Source organism: Triticum aestivum, chromosome 4A (genome assembly GCF_018294505.1).
Source record: "Triticum aestivum cultivar Chinese Spring chromosome 4A, IWGSC CS RefSeq v2.1, whole genome shotgun sequence".
NCBI lineage: Eukaryota > Viridiplantae > Streptophyta > Magnoliopsida > Poales > Poaceae > Triticum > Triticum aestivum.
Genome location: NC_057803.1, coordinates 668,892,004 through 668,912,927, shown reverse-complemented (window position 1 = coordinate 668,912,927; position 20,924 = coordinate 668,892,004). Strand labels below are relative to the sequence as shown.

Sequence of the window (20,924 nt, the reverse complement as noted above, 5' to 3'; positions counted from 1 at the left end):
CTTCCGCGAGAGGCATGGTTGTGCTTTTCGCGAGAGGCACGGTTGTGCTTTTCGCGAGAGGCACGGCCGTGCCTCTTACGGAAAGGAAAAAAAATCATGCTCACGGTTTGGTTTTTTCGCCCACTTTTTTTTCTGGTTTTTTTCATGAAAACAAAGTTCGTCAAAACCTAACATGTGATCTAGTTTTGAAATCTCGACGCGAGGAATCCAACAGCAAAAACAGTTCAAGATTTGGACGCACGGTTTAGGAGATAAATATTTTGAATATACAGACATACGAAAAAGATTGCAACAAGTGACGCAAATGCAGCACGTCACTTGTCACAGTCTAGAGAAGTGAGAATGATCTTTGTAAGGAGTACTCCTCGACTAGTGATTTCGCGAGAGCTCCTACTCGGCGCTTTCAGCAACGCTTAGCCCTCTTGGCCCTCGTGCGCGCAGCCTAGCGGGCCGGCCCAGCAGGCACCTCAAAAACCAGACGCCAAAAGAAAATAAATTCTTGGAATCAATACGCGAGAGATGAGATTGGAGCCCGCATGTTCAACCGTAGTAGTTTCAGCACAATAACTACTGCACCACTTAGTTGTACACATTCCGAAAACAAAGCCATGTAATGCTTCTTTTCATACAACACTAACATACACGTATTATGTACCCATGTTAACCATTTGAAAAAGAAATCGTATTTAAAAATAATTATATTTTTGCAGTAAAAAAGTTTACCGGCATGGTAGAAAGTTTGAAAAAGTTCACTGAATTTGAAGAAAGTTCATCAAAATTGAAAAAGAATCATGGAATTGAAAAAACGGCTCATGAATTTAAAAAAAAGTTTAATGATTATGAAAAAAGTTTATCAATTTTGAAGAAAAGTTCACTAATTTGAAAAAAAAAGTTCATCGATTTTGGAAAAAGGTTCATCTATTTTGAAGAAAAGTTCACTAATTTGTAAAAAAATCATTGATTTTGGAAAAATGTTCATCTATTTTGAAAAAAAAAAGAATGTTCATCCATTTTTTTAAGTTCATTGATTATAAAAAAATTTACCGATTTTTTAATTTTTTTACTAATTTGGAAAAAATACATCGATACTAAAAAAAGTTCATAAATTTAAAATAGTTAATCAATTTTATAAGAGTTCATGAATTTGCAAAACAGTTTTTCAATTTTAAAACCAAATTACGAAAATTGCAAAAAGTTCACGTATTTGGAAAAGAAAAGTAAAACAAAAAAATAAAAGGGAAAACCTAAAAACCTATTCAAAAAAGCGCAAAAAAACCCGGTTTGGGATGCTTCCAAAACCAGGGGCTTCGTGAACTGGATGAATGATAAAACCCAGAAAACAACGTTTTTAGTTAGAGGTGGTAATCTATCCCAGTGGTCGAAGCGCGCTCTGTGAAGAGTGAGGTGCCAAGTTCGATTCTGTCAGAGATCTACAGCCAGGCTCCCCAAACCCTCCTCAAATGCCTGGGCGGGCCGCTCGGTCACTGACCGGTCATAATTTTTCGATCCAGATGGACGCCTGAAATGCTCGGGCTGACGGGCACCCCTCATATGTAGCACAAATATGGGGCGGATATGGGGGCGCCTGGGCACGCCCGTCATGTAGAACCGACGAAGGGATCCCAGTCGGAAAAGCCCTGAAACCCGGCGGTCTGAAGCTCGTCTCCTCCGTCGGACCGGTGGTGCCGCGTGGCGCAGCTCCGTCGGGCCGCGTAGTGCCTAGCCCGGCTATTTAAGTCTACCGGCGGCACCAAAACGCTACCATCCATCCACACTTTCCTGCGCCTATCCGCCGCCACAGCCACTTGTCACTTCACCCGTCCTCCCAGTAGCCATGCCCCCACGCGGCCCGGTGAGGAGCGAGCCATTTCTGACGCCGGAGCGCTGGCTCGAGCTCCTTGAGTAGATCATGGGCTAGGCGTGAAGCCCGGATCGCCGCGGGGCTACCTCCGGATGCAGTGGATCCGTAGGAGGAGTTGGAGGAGGAGGAGGTGGACGAGGAGGAGGAGGTTGAGGAGGAGGATGAGCCGGAGGAGGAGGATGTGGGGGACGCTGGCGACACGGGTCTGCAGACGGAGCAGCAGGCCATCCTCGACTTTCTCCGGTCGGAGTCGGCTGCAGAGGCCAGACGTCGTCGCCGATAGAAGATGGAGGCGCGGCAGGCCATAGAGCGGGTGGAGATGCTCGCCTACATGGATGAGGCCGAGTAGTTGGGGGATGAGCCGGAGCCCTCCTACCCGCCCGTCCAGCCGGCGCCCGGCAACATTGTCGTGGACATCTCCGACGATGAAGAGTAGTTAGGGTAGTACGTATTATGTGCGCGTCCGTGGACATTTGAGAGACCGGTTTTGCAAAGTTCCGCTGTAGATGCTCTCACGGCGCACCCTTTTCTCTTGTTTTGACAAAAAAGAGAAAGAAAAGGAAATGTGCCTGCCCAAGCGGAGAGGATATTGTGCACCGGTTTGTAGAACGTACATTAAAGGTTGCTTAAGCGCACTAAATAGGGAAAATCGTGCCAACTTCAACGGATAACCCCAAATCGGAGCAGACGGACATATTTCTAGACTCGCGCACCCGCGTCCCATAATTTTGTCCGTTTTGTGTCCGTCTCACCCCATTTTTAGATCTAATTTGTGCCGGATTTTCATCCAAAGCGGACCCAAACAGACTCCGCGTCCACCCAGATCCGGGCTTGACCCACTTGGCACCCACCCACCTCCCACTGCCCCCTCTCTCTCTTCCCCCCTTTTCCTCTCTCATCCCCCACCAACCCACCCACACATGTTGCTTCTGGAGCGCACCCGACGCTACGTCGGTCACCAACTCTTCGGCCGCCGCCGCCGCTGATTGGCCCACTCTGCACGCGCTATGGTCGCTTTAGCTCCGATACTGACGGCCTCTCCCCGCTCGTGCACCTTGCAGGGGCGGGTCCCCGGTGGGCTTTCGATTAATGGGAAAGAAAAGAAATAAGGGAACCTGCGGCTCAAGTCTCTGAGCTGGACTGGAGACTGTCGCTCGAGTGGATCTGTTCGGGGCCCGAGGGGAGTCGGTGTTGAGGCTCTGAGTAGGTGACATAATTAGGTTTGATCGGGGTGGTGCCCACGGGTGGTGGGGTTCCTCTATCCGCTTGTGCGGTAGGTGATTGTGGTGGTCGAGGCATCACTCCAATGTCGGGCAGCGCGACGTCAAGGGCCACAGACATGGTGTCATGTCAGAGTGCTCGGCGACGGCCGTCGGGAGTCACGGAGTTGTCACCATCGGTTCACCAGGGTTGACTAGAGACACGGGGATGGGCCCCCTACAGTGGTGGTGCCGTCCCAGACACCGTGCCTGATGCCGGGCTAGCATTGAAACGAGCGCCCTTTTACTTTTCCTATTGTGGTTGGTACTTCATGTTGTTGGTGGTGGGTGTGTCTCGGACGTGGATGCCAGGCGGCAGGTCCAGATGGCGGTCCGCATGGTTGGCTCGCCAAAGGGCCTCATGACGGCGGTGGTGTCTTCCATCTTGGTCGTGTGGGCGACGAGAGGGGTAGAGATTGGTGGCTCGGGCGCGTTCTCTGTTGGCGTCGCCCAGATCTAGATCTCGGGGGGTCTGAGCATGTCGTGCTTGCCCTAAGGGCATCATGGTGACACGGGTGAGGTGCCGAGCGAAAGATCTGCGCATTTGCACCGGCGACAGCGACGCTCGTGGCCACTACTATATTCTTGAAGACGTCGTTGTGGATCTACTGTCTGCATTAGAGTTCTGGGTGAAGACCCTAGTCCAATGTGGCTAGGCAGCGATGATGCTTTGCACCGTGTTCCCTCTTGACGGCGTTGTCAAGGAGGTTAGGTGTCCTAGGGTGTAGCGTCACGTTGTACTCAGATCGTCTTGTTTTCTCTGTTGCTAGTGTAATCGCCTACGTTCTACATTGTCCGAGTATCCTAGGATCTGCTTTGTAAGACATGTACCTCACCACTTTGTATCGTTTGGCCGTGTACTACGTATTCGGTTCGGTGCTTTATACATAGAGCAGGGCGAGAGCCTGCTTTGAGAATGTGGATTCTTTGAGGGCTAAATTATTTTGCGAGGGAGTTGGAAGAAGGACCACCACATGGTTTGGTTGGAGGTCTTTGAGGAACGCAAATGGTTGGTGGGCTTTGTCCATTGAATATACTTTGAGGAATGTCTCTTTGATGTTTAGAAGAAGAAGAAAATAGAACCCCGGCCTTCGAATCGATTGATGCACACAACCTTATATTAATTCAAAGTTTTAAGATCCAAACATCTCACAGCAGATCATGTACAAACCAGTTATAGGGTGAGGCCAGAAAAAATCAGATGATAATAGATTACATGACGCCTCAAGCTTCACCAATGTTATTACTTCAAACAATTAATTAGATGCCAAAAAGACTATTGGACTGTCATTCATATCGATTGGACATAACTCATGATATCTCCTATCGGCTGTACCCAGAGACCAGAGTCCATAAATAGGAGCATACAAAAATGAGTTGAGCATAGAAAGAACTATGCTCAGATTTAATTGGTAGAGGCGAGGCTTGAACCTGTGCCGGCCGGCACACAAACCTGTGTCGCTAAGCGGCAAGACATCAGGCCTTTACCACTTGGCATGGGTGGTAAGCTATATAAAAAAACAATGAACAATGGACACCAGGCCTTTCTCAAACCGAAATTTTCGTCCGGTTAAAAACACACACCTTACCACAAGTTCATTTTGCCCGAACTAAAGCGCATACTCTCCATACGAACCACGTGTCATCAAACAGTTGCTATGCGTCTTCGCCACGAGCCGAATACGACGTTGTATTAGCACGAGCTGGGCACGGAGGTGAAGTTGTTGCCTTGTTGGTGATCGACAGCTCTGTAGGACGCGGCACTGGCATGTTCACGACGGAGACGGCAACAACTAGTTGCAACGGCGCGGTGCAGTACAATACAGTATGCGTGGTGGCCGTGGGGCGTTTCCGCATGCAGGCGCCACCGCCCTGTCGGGTAAGCAGAACAGATACTCCCCCGCCGGCGGCGTGCCGGACGCGCGCAGGTACGTACTGTTCCAACCCAAGCTTTTGGTTACCGAATGAGGCAATTTTACCGAGGGGGACGGGTAAATGTGGTTACCACGGTTACCGAGAAATACTAAGAATATTTCGAGCGAATTTTATAGTTGAATTTTGAATTCAAACAAGTGAATGAAGGAATATTCGAACCAGAGACCTCTCAAAACAGAAACTAGGTTGCTATCAACATGCCAGAACCAAATCTCATGGCATTAATTAGATCCTAGGTACTTTACTGTAAATTGAGTGTTTAAATTCAAAAATTTCAAAAAACTGGTATTTTTTGCTGGGTATGGCCATTTACCGAGGGGCACAGAAATACGCGGTAACCATGGAAAATCTTGAAATTTCGATCGGTAACCAAAACCTTGTTCCAACCTCGGTTTCTTCTCTGCTTCAGCAAGTCGGTTGTGGTAAACAAACGAGTTAGGATTTTTAGGTCCCGGGTGCCTAGACACCCGGTTATCATGACCATCCAAGCAGTACGCAGCTCATTGGGATATGTGCGGGTCTCTGCACCACGGTTTGGATTTGCAGGCTAGGTGAATAGTAAGTGCAGTAGACTGAAATTATGTGAAACGCATCTGGGCCGCTACTGTTTATCATAGGCAGAATCCATAGCCTCTGTCACCAGCCAGTCCACATGGATATTGACATGGTTGCATCCCATCGAAAGAGATGATAGACATGTCGGCCCGTGTTTCAAACAAACGACAAGACCTCACCCCCAAGCCTGCGTTCGTCTTCAACCCCTCTGCAGAGAAACATACCACCCGTCGTGGGTGCCAATGGAATCCACGCAGATCGGCCGAGATGGCATCATGGCATAGTGCTGGACTGCTGGGACGCATTGATTCCAACCATGGACATGCCTCTCCGATCGAAGTAATAGAGGGACCTGTGGCTGTTCATGGTCTAGAAATTCTGGGATCAATCGTCCCTGATCTGGAAACTGAAGCAATCCCCTGGTTAGTGTACATATACTCCATTGATTCTAGCGGTGAAGCACCTCTATTTGTACCACTCCTTGTTCATCTGTTCATATCCCATGCACCCTCCCCCAACCCCTTTTCAGATCTGAAGTGGTAGATGGTGGCGTGTCCGATCTCTTCCCGCACGGCATCCCTGGCGGTGATGCACACAACGGCGGCCGTGGAGATGTGAACACTAGGCTGTATCAGGCAACGGGAGGTTGGTACGCAGGTCAGCATCTGTAACTCTTATTCAGATGAATCTTGTTTCATGTTCCTGAAAAAACAGCGCACGACACAGAATATGATCCAACTTGTCGCCGCGTAGACACTACATATTATAAATGCAATTATTTCCCCACTGGCGTCAACGATTTTGGAAGAATATTTCGACAAAAACTCACCGCAGTTTTCTTGGTCTAGGTACCAGATTCATAATGGACTTAGCCAGAGCAACCCCGAGCAAACTGAGCTCGATTGAAAGATGTCTCCTAAAGTCTGAAGGAAAGCACACACCTGACACTTTTGCTCCTTTAGATGGCATGTCGTTTGATTCATGCCAAGAAGTGTACGGACAGTATAACCTATACGCTTGGGAGAATGGATTCAGAATTCGTCGTGGAAAATCCAGATGGGGAGATGGGCGGCGTTACCAGCTGATGCATGAAATTGTTTGCTAGTGCCAGGTCAGTTACATAGTGTCATGCTTGAAGGTTCAGTAGAACTACATCTTGTTGCCCCATTTCGTGATGAGCAAATTTAAGATGGTCCAAGTTAATATGAGCCGTCAATTTTTCCCAGTCGAATGGGTCGAATGTGTCTTACCTCTTGGGAGGTAAGAATCTATTAATTCCTTTACAAGGTCAGTATAGACTTTGCACTTTACATAAATAAGGAACTAGTAAATGATTACATCTTAAAGTCAGACAATAAAAGGAAAGAAATATCATTATACTACTTGCAACCTGTTTATCTTCCACTTTTAGCTCTGTTACATCCTCACAAATTGAGCTTTATTTTTCTTGCCCATTTTGATTAAGTGCCAAAAGGTTAGTAAAATACATACATGTAAACCGGATAGCATATTTGTCAAATTACTAATATTTGTCTAACCTTTTACTGTATTTTCCCAACCTTTTTCGATGATCATTTCTTGAGCTGATACAAATAATATATGATAATTTAAAGTGTGAAATTTTTTTTGTATACGATGGTTCTTGGAGAATGACAATTAACTATTCTTTCAAGAAATGAGAAGTCTCTATGGAAGAATATATTTTCTTCTTCCAAAAACAAGTCTGGTGTATGTGACCAATCATGAGAATTTATACCGATATGGGCGAAAGAATGATTGATCCATTCAAAAGATTTCTTTTTTAGCAAAGTAACTTGCCATAGTTGAGAAAGATTACATGTGCAGACTTGCCATTGACCGGTTGAGATCAAATACTCCTCTTACATCATAGGTGGAAAGAGGGACTATCTTAAAAGCGTTTGGATTCTTTTGTGCTTGGAAATCGCTTGGCATTTATATTGTAGAAATTATCTTTTTTGTTGTCTCTTTGTGCTTGTGGTGTGCAGGGTAAACTAGACAAATATAAAATTTTCCCCTACAAAACAGAGTGCAAGGCGTGGACGCGGCTCCTCCACACGAAGGACCATGGTTGGTATGTTAGCATATTCAGTAACAAGCACAGTCACCCTCTATCAGCAAGTTGTCAGGAGACAAGGTAGTGGAATTCACATAGTCAGATCAATCCGGTTCTTATGAATTTCATCAAGAATCTCAGGGAGAATAATATTAGCGTCAGGAAGGCATCAGCAAGGTATACAATATTATCAATGCAACAACACATGGAGATCAGACCAGCAAACCGCTCTGAAAACAGAACTTAAGGTATCTTTGCTCAAGGATAGCTCAAGATGCAATAACGGATGACATGTATAAGACCGACAACTTTTAGAAGATATGAAGTATATTGATCCGAACCTGTCAGTACGCGTTGAATTTGATCAGGAAGGTTCCACCAAGTGTCTTGTGGTGCACAGGAAAGAACAAACAAACAGGATTGTGTATGATGACATGCATGGGGCAACTAGCACTATAGCCCTAGGCCTAGTAACAACATCTCTTGTAATTCATCTTTGCAAAGTATAGCGAATCTAAGGTGCATCACTTAAAGCTAGCTTAGCCCTAGGTGTAACCTGATGCTAGCTCCACCCCTGCCGCCGCAGACACGATGGCCGACTCGCCGCAACTCCAAAGGCAAACGTCGGGCAACTCTAACGCCAAGAAGTAGGGCAACACACGTTTGATGCCTCCGTGCTTAACAACACATGTAACTAATATACCAGCGGCTCTTGCGCTATTGGTGCACCCAAAGTCAAAAATTTAATGCAGTAAATTCCCAAAAATGCTAAAAAGATCGGAAATGTTAACGCCCACACGTGTGGGCGTTCACCATCTCGACCACACGCATCCATCGCCGTCCAGTACGTTTTACACGAATCTTGGCACAGTCTGGTCGATTTTCTGTGCCACGTAGAACAAGGCGTGTGTGTGGTGCGTGAGACAGGTCGCCCGCACGCCGGTTGCCCCTCCGCGGTCAGCGATTGCCACCAGGGGGCGTGCGGTGGAACTGCCATGCGCCCGCACGCCCCGCGCCGACCATGGTTGACGTCAAACACGTCGCGCACTTCGCTCCCCTCCCCGTCACAGTTCCATTTCCTCGTCTCCGCAGTCACTCGCACAACTCACTTCGCATTTCAAACCATTGGGGGAGAAGTCGAGGGGAGAAGGCAACGGCGGAGGCGGAAGAGTCGACGGTGTTTGTGGCCGTCGGTGGTGCTCGCCGGACCGGAGCGGCTTCGCCAGAGCGCCTGCAGATTGAAGGTAATGCTCGCTCCCACTCTCGCAATCCTTGCCTGCATTTTCCCCCCTTCCCTCCCCGTTCGATGCTTCGCTCGAGATTCGTAGGGATTCAGGCGATTTGGCGATGCGTCGGTGTTCCCGCCGGCGGCGGAGTCCTGTGCTTGCCGTTTTCGGTGGCACTGGGCAGTTTCATCACTGCCGCCGCGGCGGTCTCGCCGGTGTGGTTTTGCCTATCCAGAGACACCCACTGGTTGTGCCTTGGGATTGGGCCATTGTTTTCCGTTCTGTTGGTTGCGCATTGATTCGAATTGGTATTTGTGATCAGTTCGGGGAGAATTTTGAGGTTGAATTTCAAGTCATTACAGTTGTCATTGAATCCTAGATCTAGTTTAGTGTTTGTGAAACTGCAGTATGAAGGCAAACCTGGTAGGTTGAGTACCTATCATGAGTGTATGGGCAACTAACTTCCTCAATGACTGTTGTAGTTGCCACAAACATGCTTTCTCATGCGGCAACTAATTTATTGAATGACTGTGATAGTTGCTACAAACATGCTTTCCCATGTGGCAACTAATTTCCTGAATTACTGTGATAGTTGCCATAAACATACTTTTCCATGTGGCAACTAATTTCCTGACTTACTGTGATAGTTGATACGATCATGCTTTTCCATGTGGCAACTAATTTCCTGAAAATAGTGTGATAGTTGCCACACTGTATGAATTGTAAAGTGTAGTTAATTGGTAGTCACTGCAGTTTCAGCAACCAATTGCACTTGATGGCAACTAATCTGCACATCAAATGTGTCTGTTGCCACCCTGGATAGTATATTCTTGTGGCAAATAGAATGTGAACACACCTTGTCTGTTGCCATATTGTAGACAGGATAATGTGATAATTTGGCCTCATAACATGGCAACTAATTTGCAAATCAATTGTGTCAGATGCCATAAATATGCTTCCCATGTGGCAACTATTTTTGTCTGACCACAACATGTCTGTTGCCATATTACAGTCAGTATAGGGTATAATGTGGCAAATTCATTGTACGGCAGACGCAATTTTTGTGTTTTGCCATGATGACTTGCGATATCTGAACACACTGTGGCAATTTTTCTGGTTCTTCATTAGATGTTTTTCATTGCTTTTCTGTATTATGTGTTACATTTTAACATGGCAATTTCAACCAAGCACATTTTTGCCGCTGAACACATGGCAACTCATTTGGTGTGTTTAGGACAAGGTGTGAGCTGCGACATCTTAGGCTTTGTGCAGTGGAGGATTCTGTGACTTTGAATAAGTACTATATTGTGCTAACATGGCAACTTCAACATTTTATTTTCAAGTGCATTTACAATCTGTACACTTTTTCAAATGTAACCAATGTGCTTAATTGCCACTTTATGTTTTCGACAATCAAAGGGGGTGCGTGCATGTTTATGCGATATTTTGCATCCACTAGTTGACATTTTCTGTTATGTAGCAACTGCTTACTTCCCTGCATTCTGTTTTCATTTTCCACCGTGACAATTTGGTCTGTTCCTACCTCAGCAGAATGGCTTGCGTTCATCGTCACAACGATGATGATGATTTCATGGATCCACCACAGCATAATCGGGCAACTGGACGGAGAAAAAAGGGCGATGAGGTAACTGTCCACACACCCCTCCTCCTCCTGCATATGTTATTGGTTGCCACCTCGAGCTTTGCAGTCGTCTTGTCATGAACTAGAATTTCATGACAGTGCAAAACATGGCAACAACTGATTCTTTTTGTCTGTTTTTCGCAGAAGAAGAAATGTATTCGCAACAGAGCCTCCCAAGAACGACTAACTACATTGACTGACAGATTTACCGACGATCAGAAGGGAGCTGCTGCTGAGATGGGTATGCAGGCTCTGACGGACCATTCGTCTCAGAAATCTACAAGCATCAAACACCTAGTGGAGATCTCCGACGGACCATTCGGAACTCGTCAATGGCAATATCAAAGAGGGTCGGCACCTAGTAGAACACCATCTTGGAGCAAGAAGAATCCTAGGACCGTGTCCCTTAGACAAGCAAATCAGCAAGCCCCCACGTCGTCATATCACCTCTTTGTACACATTGATATGATCTGGCTCCCCCACTCCCCCCTTCCCTTTATCTCCAGGCAAAAGTCCTAAGTCTTTTGGGAGGTGGTGGCACCCTCAATGCCATTCCTTTTTTGAAAGGCATCACTCTGGAATCAATGAACCTCTCCAAGAGATTGTTGTATGTTCATCTCAAAGAGATTGTTGTATGAGAATATTCTAATGAATATGAGATGATCTATTGACTATCCTAGCCTCAGTTTATATAATGTACCGGAGGCCTAGGATTATAGGAGCCTTTGTCTTGTGCGCTAAGTCTTATAGAATCTCACAAACATACATGTACCTGGTACAATCAACGCATAGTAAATGGACTTGGTACATTTGGTCGCCACAATAATACTTTTGTACGTGGTATATTATATGGACAACGTATACTTGTACCAGATACAATTAGGCATACTTGTACCTGATACATTAAGTGGACAATCATATACTTGTACCTAGTACATCCAGACATACTTATAACTCGTGCATTCAGACGAACCTACCGTACAACATCAAACATAATAATAATACAGACATGATCAATACAAAATGGAGAACATTTTTTTCCTATGAGCACCCTACAACTCATACGACCATGGTACTTCCTTCATACACTTCCCCAACAACATTCACGAGCTTCTCGCATCTGTCCACATCGAACATGGACAACTCTCATTGTGCACGCCCATATGTCGCGAACACAAGATTGTCTCCTTCCTTGAGATCGGGACGAGCATCCAACTTGTAAGGGTGGCATGAGATTGATGCTCTTGCAGCGGTATAGTGAGTATCATCGCAGTCGTCATAGTTGTTATTCATCATGCATACGGAGGACTCCGGCACCCTGACCGCTTCTCCTCCAACCCTCATGCTTAAGGCACGTGCTCAAAAGCGCACCCCCGGACCCCCGCACATCCATTAATACAACTTTATCCGCATCTGTTTTCTCTCTTGTCAGCGTCCGCCATTCCAACACCCTGACCGCCCGACCCATACTTGAACTCTGTGACTCCATCACGTACATCAGTACACCTCCACCGGTCCAGACAACTCCTCCATCCACCACAAAGATACCATTCGCCCATACGGTAGTCACCATGTCCGGCAAGTGTTAGTTGGATTGATCGTGCTAAATTTTGTTGTCTCTTCCTCTATGAAACAATGGATTCACGTATGGGGTAAATATACAAGCACTTGAGTCGTCCGACAACTCTTTCGGCGAGGTGGGCTACTCGGATGAGGTGCACAATGTTGGCTAGTGATATTGGTTGTTACTCGGAACTTGTACCTGGTACATTACCCATCACAAACATACATGTACATGGTACAATCAACGCACAGTAACTGTACTTGGTACATTTGGCCACCACAAGGACCATCTTGTACCTAGTACATTAAGTGGACAACCGTATATTTGTACCTGATATATTCAATCATACCAGTACCTGGTACATTAAGTGGATAACCATATACTTGTACCTGGTACATTCATGCATACTTGTACCTGGTACATTAAGTTGATAATCGTATAGTTATACCTCATACATTCATGCAAATTGTTAAGGTGGGCATACAACAAGGTATTTGACAGCTTAGAACCTAACACCAACACGGTCACCAACACGGTCACCTAATCGTTGTCGTTAACAAGCCCTTTGACAGCTCAAGAACACACTATATATCAGTCGAGATTAAAGTTGCGGCATTGAGTTTTACTAACAATGTTTCCGACGGTGTACAACAGTACACTGAGCGGACAGATATGGCCATTATCATATCCAACATATTTTTATGTTCGCACAAAGTGGTCTACGAGCATCTACAACCGGGCGCTTCAAACCGCCCTCATACATCTAGACGGATGGCACAGTCACTGATTGGTCAAGAAAACCCGACCCAAACTGGGCACGTCAAACCCCCTCAATTGCTCGAGATGACTGACACCCCTTATATCCAGCCCAAATGTGGGGTAAATATAGGAAGGCATGAGCGCAAGCGGGTGCGTCTGTCATGTCGGACCCGGCTCACGCTGGACCATCCGATCTCACATATATTCATCTCCATGCGCTCCTCGGACCAAACTCTAGTCACCCCACTCAGCTTCACTTCACTCCACTCCGCCCCTAAACTCTCGTCAAGCGATCTCCGTCTTCCCCAGCATGGAGGGCAATAGATCTGACTCCGACCCGTCCGAATCTATCGACTAAGATGCCGTCCTGTGCAAGTTAGAAAATGTCTAGCAGTTTGCTAAGCCCGGGGAGTCTTGGACCTATTTGAAACGACGGTCTGGCATTGTTCATCTTAGGTTGATTCCTGCTAGTGAAAAGAGGGAGAGAGGAACCTTGAGTTGACATGTCCTCGTGTTGTAAAGAAAAAAAAATACATGTCAGCCAGTGTTTCAAACAAGTGAATAGACATGTCGACCTTATCATCCTCGCCGCAGATGCGGTCTAACACAAAAACCCGTGACATGCATGGTAAAAAGTCATACGGTAGCACGGGGTGATGAATTTAGAAAAAGCTTAAGCGACGGACATAAAACAAATTTCTCTACGTGATCTATGGACCTAGATATAATTATTATTTTTGATTTTATTTGTACAACTTTAGCAGTTGATGAATAGATAAAAAAATATTCGTTGTTGAAAAAAACACCGTATGGGTTCGAAATGGCTAATCACATCCGGAACAATACTAATGAGTCTGGTGATACTAACAAATCTCAGACTCAAAGAAAATTCAAAATAACTACTCAAATAACGTCCAACTACAAAAACCTATCACAGTGATTACTGATGGAATCAAGTCAAGGCATATATAGCAATTTAGTGGTTGACGATATTAATCGTAATCTTCACACCAGCCACATTCTTTTGCGAAATGCGGCAATGGGGCGAGGTCTACAACGCCATGTATCATGGATGCGAGGCTCTCGTATACCACCAGGCTGAAGTGCCTCCTAGCCACCTATGACTGTAGAACGTATAGCCACCATTGACCACTCATACTTCTTTATGAGGATTAAAAATATTGGTTGTAGATAGCGTAGCCTGTCGCACTGCGGTTGCCTGGGCGGAATATTTCTCATGCAACAAAAGTCCTAGATTCAAACGCACGCTTTTCATGCGCACACCGAACGAGGGTGTGCCCAGTCACATTGGAGTGGTCCGCCAAACTAGTTCTGCATATCATTTTAAAATTTATCACCCAAAAAATACTATATTTAGTAGCAAAAAATGGAATAGTATAGCTCTAACTTGTACACAAATGATGCTAAGCGTATTGTACATAGTCTATCTAATTCATTTCTAAAAGTTTAGAAGCAAAAATCGAGATCTGAAGTTGTACCTAGAGAAGTAGCAGAAGGGGATCCGGCAAATGATCTGTTAATTCCTTAATGTGTCAATCTTGTACAGCTACTCAAGGAATCGCCGTCTGAATCTTACAATATTTGAGCGTCGATGTGTCGACTTGTTGGGGATCATCGGAGATTGAGATGGATTTTGGGGAAGAAGAAACAGGAAAGAGCAAGAGAAGATAAGTGAAGGACTGCTTCGGCCCTATTTGGATCCATGGGTTAGAGTTACTTTGGGTTAGTTTGGACTCAACTAACCTAAAAATATCCAAACACGAGGGTTAGTTTGGGTTAGATGCATTTAACCCATCCAAAAAATCTAACCCACCCAAGAGGTGCTTATTTGGGTTAGTTCTTTTTGAGACCACTAAAAAACACATTTTTCATTCGCTCTCCCCGCAGCAGATCCCTCCCCACTTTCTCGAAGCTTCTCATCCTCTCCCTCGCTCTCTCTCGCACCGCCTGTGAAGGCGTCTCGCCGTATCAGCGCTCCATGTAACCCTGTCATCCAAACACCTCTTTGGTTAAGTTAGTTTAGGGTTAGTTCAGGATTAGAATCTAACTCTAACCTCTAACTGAGTTAGAGTATCCAAACAGAGCCTTCGTCCGCTTGTGTGAAGAGTGGCATTGTGGTGGACATGGAGTTATTGAGCTCGAGCTCATATGAGCTCTTAATCGTGGGCGTTGATATGAGCCTAAGGATCTGTGCCATTTCTTTATACAGGAGGTGGTGGGCTGCTAGAAAATAGGTATTGTTGAGCCATACGTATGCGCGACAGATGGGTAGTGGGCCATAATTTAACGGCTTGCGGACGGATGTTCGAGAAGAGGCGAGCTGTGGCCCAGAATATGCGTCCACGTCTGATCGATCCGTGGACCAGGATGTTGCCTTTTCCCCGTCGGTGGGGTCATGGGTCAAATGAATTGTTTCTGTAAAAAAAGGGCCAAATGGATGCACCGTTCTGGTGTTTTCTCCAATCTGGGTGTTGGAGACTGAATCGTCGAGAGAAGGCGCAGCGGCGGCGACAAGCCATGGAGTTCCTAATGCAGCCGATATGTGGGTTCGTAAATCTTCCCTTTTCTTGTGGCTGACATCCTGGATTAGCTACCTGGATTGGTTGATCGAAACGGATTTGGTTTGTCATCGATCAGATCTACTTTTCTAGAGGAGGTAGGCGAAAGTACAGTGCCGCCCCGTGTGGCAGAGCAGGGTGCGGTGGGGCGGGCGGGCGATGTGGGATGGGGAGGCACGGGAGCAGCCAGGCCTAGGAACGGGTGTGCTGGAGCAGACACTGGTGATTGGGAATTTCTTGGCGGCGGAGGAAGCACCGGCTATGGTGGTGGGATTCATGGCGGCAAGCAGGGTGTGGGGGAGCTGGCGCCGGCGGTTGGTAGCACGGACGCTCAAATCTGGGATGTCCGCGGAGCAGCGGTAGAAAGGAGTGAGATATCTCCCGCGGCCTCCGGCTATTAACTGGAAAGATGAACCGCCAGGCTCCTGGATGGAACAAAAGGTTAGTGGTTGACTTGATCATGCAGAAAAAAATGAGACAGTACAAATCTGGCATAAATGTGCTGAATTAGTGTGTGCATTGTGCCATGACCATACTTCTATGCTTGTTACCATCAATAATCTGCTGGGACTTTTAAAAAATTGATTCCCTGGATTAGAGCAACTACAGAATTATATGGACTTGGTCTAAGTAAAATGATGCTTGCAAACCAAGGATTACATGCGTCTAGTTACTAGGAATGATACTTGCTGAATCCTTGTAAACTAATATCATAGTTGCCTGTTTTTTGCTAGGCTAAGGATTGGAGATGCAGCACCTAGGAGAACACCTTGTCGACGTGGACGTCCAATGACTAGTTTTTTGTGTTGTGGCCAAATTGTAATGTGCATTTCTGCTATGTTGTTCCGAACTTCCAGATGTGGAAGTTGTTGTTGGACCTTCTTTATGTGACACTGGCAAATGTAGCTGAACCAAACTACTGAAGTGACTCCGGTGGCAGCGTCTGGCCGGCTGAGCACTGCAGAAAAAGGGAAGAAGCCAGTGGTTGAGGAATCTGAAATGGAGTCGTCCGACAGTGATGAAAATGAGCAGGAACGAGGTGATCGACGCTCTAGGAATGCTATACCTCGCCTAAGAGGACAAGGTGATGACGCATGAACACCCCTTCCCCTGTTTTTGTGCTCAAAGAATCTGTAACTTAATTATATGCTTATCATGAGTATGAAGCATAACCAGTTTAAAAATGAATGCCATAAAGATAGTTGAAGTACTTATGTTTGATTCGAGGACGCAGCAAATACTGCTAATGGACCAGAACCATATCAGAGATGGTGGAGGTATATTTTTATGGATCCATTATCTTAATTTGGGAAAACATATGTTGGAGAAAAATGTTAACCATGCTATCCCGTGAAAATGATGGAAACACAGCGACAGTGGCAGGCAGTGGTGTGGCGAGGCATAATGGCGGTGTGAGCACAACTGCAAGGGCTGAACATACGGGGGCAAGGGCTGTTGTTGTCAACAGTACGACAAGTAAGATGATGTGAAAGTAGTAACAATTATGATACTAACAGAAAGTTTGCGTTTTGGATCTGATTACAGAAAATTGAAATTGTCTGCACTGTCAGGTTGCACGGCTGAAATTGACAATATTCTACAAGAGGTTACAGCGATGCAAGGCGCTTGTCAGGTGGAGGGGGTAACTACTGAAAAATTAGGGCACGAAGGTATAACTGGAACTCAGTATCCGCCTATAGCTGTGAAACAGGAGGATGATGGCGCACTGAGAGCTGTGGTTGACACAGAAGTTTTGAATGTGGTCGACATTGACATAGATTGCACGAGGCAGCTTCAGAATGAGCTTTATGAAGAATGTCAGTAACTATGTTGTTTCAAATTGACATTTGATTTGTCATTTTCTCCATATAGTAAGGGAAACTAAATGAAAAGTTCATTGCCTAACGTGACATTTATGTTCTAGATGTGATTGAGGAAGTATCCCGGCTGTCAACAGTTGTGTATGTCATCGACAATGATAGCAATAATGATGGTGCATTTGAAGAATGGTCGGACCCTGAGCATGATCTGTTAGTAGAGATTGACAGGAGGCTCAGGGAGCAAGAGGTGAGGGATGAGGGTGTTGCAAAAAAGTACCAAGAAGATGAAGAAAAGAAGGTGAACGAGCAGGAAGAGAAGGATGCAGAGCTTGCGAGGAGGTGTGCGAAAGAGGCGCAACGCGAGGCTTTGGAGCAAGTGGATAAAGATAATCAGGTTGCTCGTATGTGCCAAGCCCTGTATGAACAAAATGGTAAGCAATACCGACACAAGGATATGGTGTTTTAAAGAAAAGAGACATTTTTTACATTCATCCATGGATCTGATAGTTGTGTGTTTGTGCAGCCACTGATGAGCAGATCGAGAAGGCTTGTGCACATGCTGCCGTTGGTGATGCAGTACATAATGTTGCTCATAAGGCGAGCCAGCACTAGTAGAAAAAGGGTCAAATGTGAAGCACATTAGTGCCGGTTTGTAAAAAAACCGGCACTAATGTGATCAATAGTGCCGGTTCGTGGCTGCGATCAATAGTATCGGTTCGTGTTAAGTCTTTAGTACCGGTTCGTGCCACGAACCGGTACTAAAGGGGTAGTGGCAGGCTGGCGTCAGGCCGGGTCCCCACGAGCCCCTTTAGTACCGGTTTGTGTTACCAACCGGTACTAAAGGTCTAACCTATAGTACCAGTTCGTGCCACGAACCGTTACTAAAGGGGACAAGCCTTTAGTACCGGTTCGTGCCACGAACCGGTACTAAAGGGGCCAATTTTCAAACTCTACCGCCCCCCCCCCCCCCCCCCGTGTATCGCCATTTCAGTTTTGAAAAAATCAAAAGAAAATGATAAAAACTTCAAAAAATAAAATCCTTCGAGAGGTAGTTATATTACTATATCTACTAGTTAGGAAAATTTGAAAACTTAAATTTGGACATGTTTTGCAAAAAGTGTAGGGAAAAATGTAAAACGGCTATAACTTTTGCATACGATGTCGGAAAAAAACGTATAATATATCAAAAAATTCAGCACGAAAATCCGCATCCGATGGAGACCACCTACGGCCTGTTTGGAATTTTTTAGAATCCTCAAATTTGAAAAGGAAAAAAAGATATGGTCAAATTTTAGTTTTTTTAAAAAAAATTGGTTAAATTTGGTCAAACTACGGATTCAAGAAGTATTAATGTTACTACATATTATTCAAGAATATTAGTGTTACTAAATAATTATTTCAATTTTTTGAATTTTGGTCAAACTATGGTCAAACTTATTCAAGAAATATTAGCGTTACTAAATAATTACTGTTTTTTTAGAATAATAGTTTCAAACTCAAACGGTGAAACGTGTGACTTCATGCTCAAGCTAAACTCCTGAGGGTTAATAGGATTGACATCTTACTATTGTCAGGAAAACAACAAGTGCAGACTCGGAAACGATGGAGAATAGAACCCGAAAGTTAAGCGTGCTCGGGCTGGAGTAGTGAGAGGGATGGGTGACCGGTCGGGAAGTTAGATGATTTGGAATGAGTGATCCACACTTGAGCAGTTAAGAGAGGTGATTAGAGACTAAATCATCAAATAATTCAGAAAAATTAAAAATCAAAAAAAAAATTAAATTTTTTTTCCAAAATTTTCAAAAAAAAGAATTAATACCGGTTGGTAACACCAACCGGTGCTAAAGGTCCCCCATACTAGGGCGCGAGCTCACGCCACGTGGTGGCACTTTAGCGCCGGTTCGTGCCGAACCGGTACTAAAGGGGGGGGCCTTTAGTGCCCACACTTTAGTGCCGGTTCCATAACCGGCACTAAAGGCCCTTACAAACCGGTTTTAAAGCTCCGTTTTCTACTAGTGCAAGGATCTGGAACACCGGGTACATGTTTTGCAGATATTTGAAGAAACCTGATTAATAAAATGATTAAGGAAAAATATCAGCTGTATTAACTCATTTGTGCTATTTTCAGGCGTGGGGATAGACATGTTCAGACAAATAAATGAATAAATAAAACTTTGGATGTTAGTCCGAGTGGTATGATCAGAGTATCAACCTCTGGAGGTGAGTGAGAGAAAAACAACATGAAAAGAAAGGATACCAGAGTACAAATTGCCCAACATTTTATGTAATGTGCCCTCGAAGGGGACACAAGAATGGATGGCACTGGCATCGATGGAGTGCGTAGCCCACAACGGCTGAGCCGTGGCCCACAATGCAATGCTCCCATCTGAGCCGTAGTTGCGAGTATGACGGTTGTTACATTGAATGCGGTGGTTGGGTGGGCCACATGCTGTGAAAAAGCTGCGTGTACTGCTCCGAATACAGACTAAAATACCAGCAGTGGCCCGAATGTTAGTGCTACACAACGACTGAGATAAAGGGCGCATATGAGCCCGAGTTCAGAATAGCACTTTCGGGCATTGTGGCCTTTTTTATTTTGGAAATAGATGATGCGTTAGAGAATAGGAAGTGGACACCAAAGTCAAAAAGTTTCTGCTGCTCCATGCTTCTTTTGGATTCAAGGATCTTCTGTGCTTAGATACATGATATATCCGTCTTATAAAGGCTTGTTTTCTGCATGTTATATCAATGGACCGGGCCACTCATTCAAATATAAAGATCACTCCACAGAATATCTAATTGTAGTGTGAGAAAAATTCTGAGCATGGGGAGCCGTGGCTCAGCTTGCCCGCTGCCACCTCCATCACTGCACCACCCTCATCCTGTCCTTTCAACGATGGCCTGGCTGGCCTCCCGTGAAATCTTGCATGCCTACTATTCTCAGCTACAGCCTAGGGCTTTCCCTGTTTGTCTCCCTGATTTACCTTGATTAATTAACCTGATACCACATGTGGTGTGCTGCTGGCTATGATACTGCATGAATCTTTAGGTGCTGAACGGCTCATATAATGGGGTGTCGGGGCTCCCGGGTGCTATCGCACCTTTTCCATAAACAAATGGATGTGTGCTTCTGCAGCGCTGTCACCGCGTATCTGTCTCGGGAGTTCCCCTACGAGCTCTCCACGGGCGACATGCTCCTCACCGCCGGCTGCAACCACGCCATCAAGATCATGATGGTCGTGCTGGCCTCGCCCGTCGCCGACGTGCTGCTGCCACAACCGGGACACCCAATGTACGAGTCTCATGCTGCGCTGCGCGGCCTTGAGTTCCGGCGTGCAGGTCAGCGGCAACGCTAGGGCTGCGCGTTAGTGGCCATCGCGATGACCCCGGGTGGCGCGACAAGTCCGACATGCCGCTGCCCTTTCTACGGCGAGGTCGCCGGCGAGGCCCGAGATTGCCGTCGTCGTCAAGGGGGCTTCACCTGAGTCGCAGGCCGGCCGTAAGTAGGCCGTCACGTGAAGAATTTTTTTTCTCGGCCGCCTTCAGGAAGAGTAAATTTACTCCTCGGATAAGCGGAGGAGTAAAATCTTCTAACCGGTTTAGAAGATCTAGGTGCCGGTAATTTTGCTCCTGTGTAGCCTTATAGGGGA

The 20,924-nt window shown here is 45.8% G+C and overlaps 1 long non-coding RNA gene across 2 annotated transcripts; it reads left to right on the top strand.

The window, feature by feature from the left end:
* Positions 1 to 5,739: 5,739 nt before the first annotated feature.
* LOC123087999 (uncharacterized) lies at positions 5,740 to 8,231 on the top strand. Of its 2 annotated transcripts, XR_006441640.1 has the most exons (4): positions 5,740 to 6,032; positions 6,140 to 6,267; positions 6,459 to 6,721; positions 7,617 to 8,227. It is a non-coding gene; the product is annotated as an uncharacterized lncRNA (long non-coding RNA). The 2 variants fall into 2 exon arrangements; XR_006441639.1 differs by having other exon boundaries at positions 6,459 to 8,231.
* Positions 8,232 to 20,924: the final 12,693 nt, after the last annotated feature.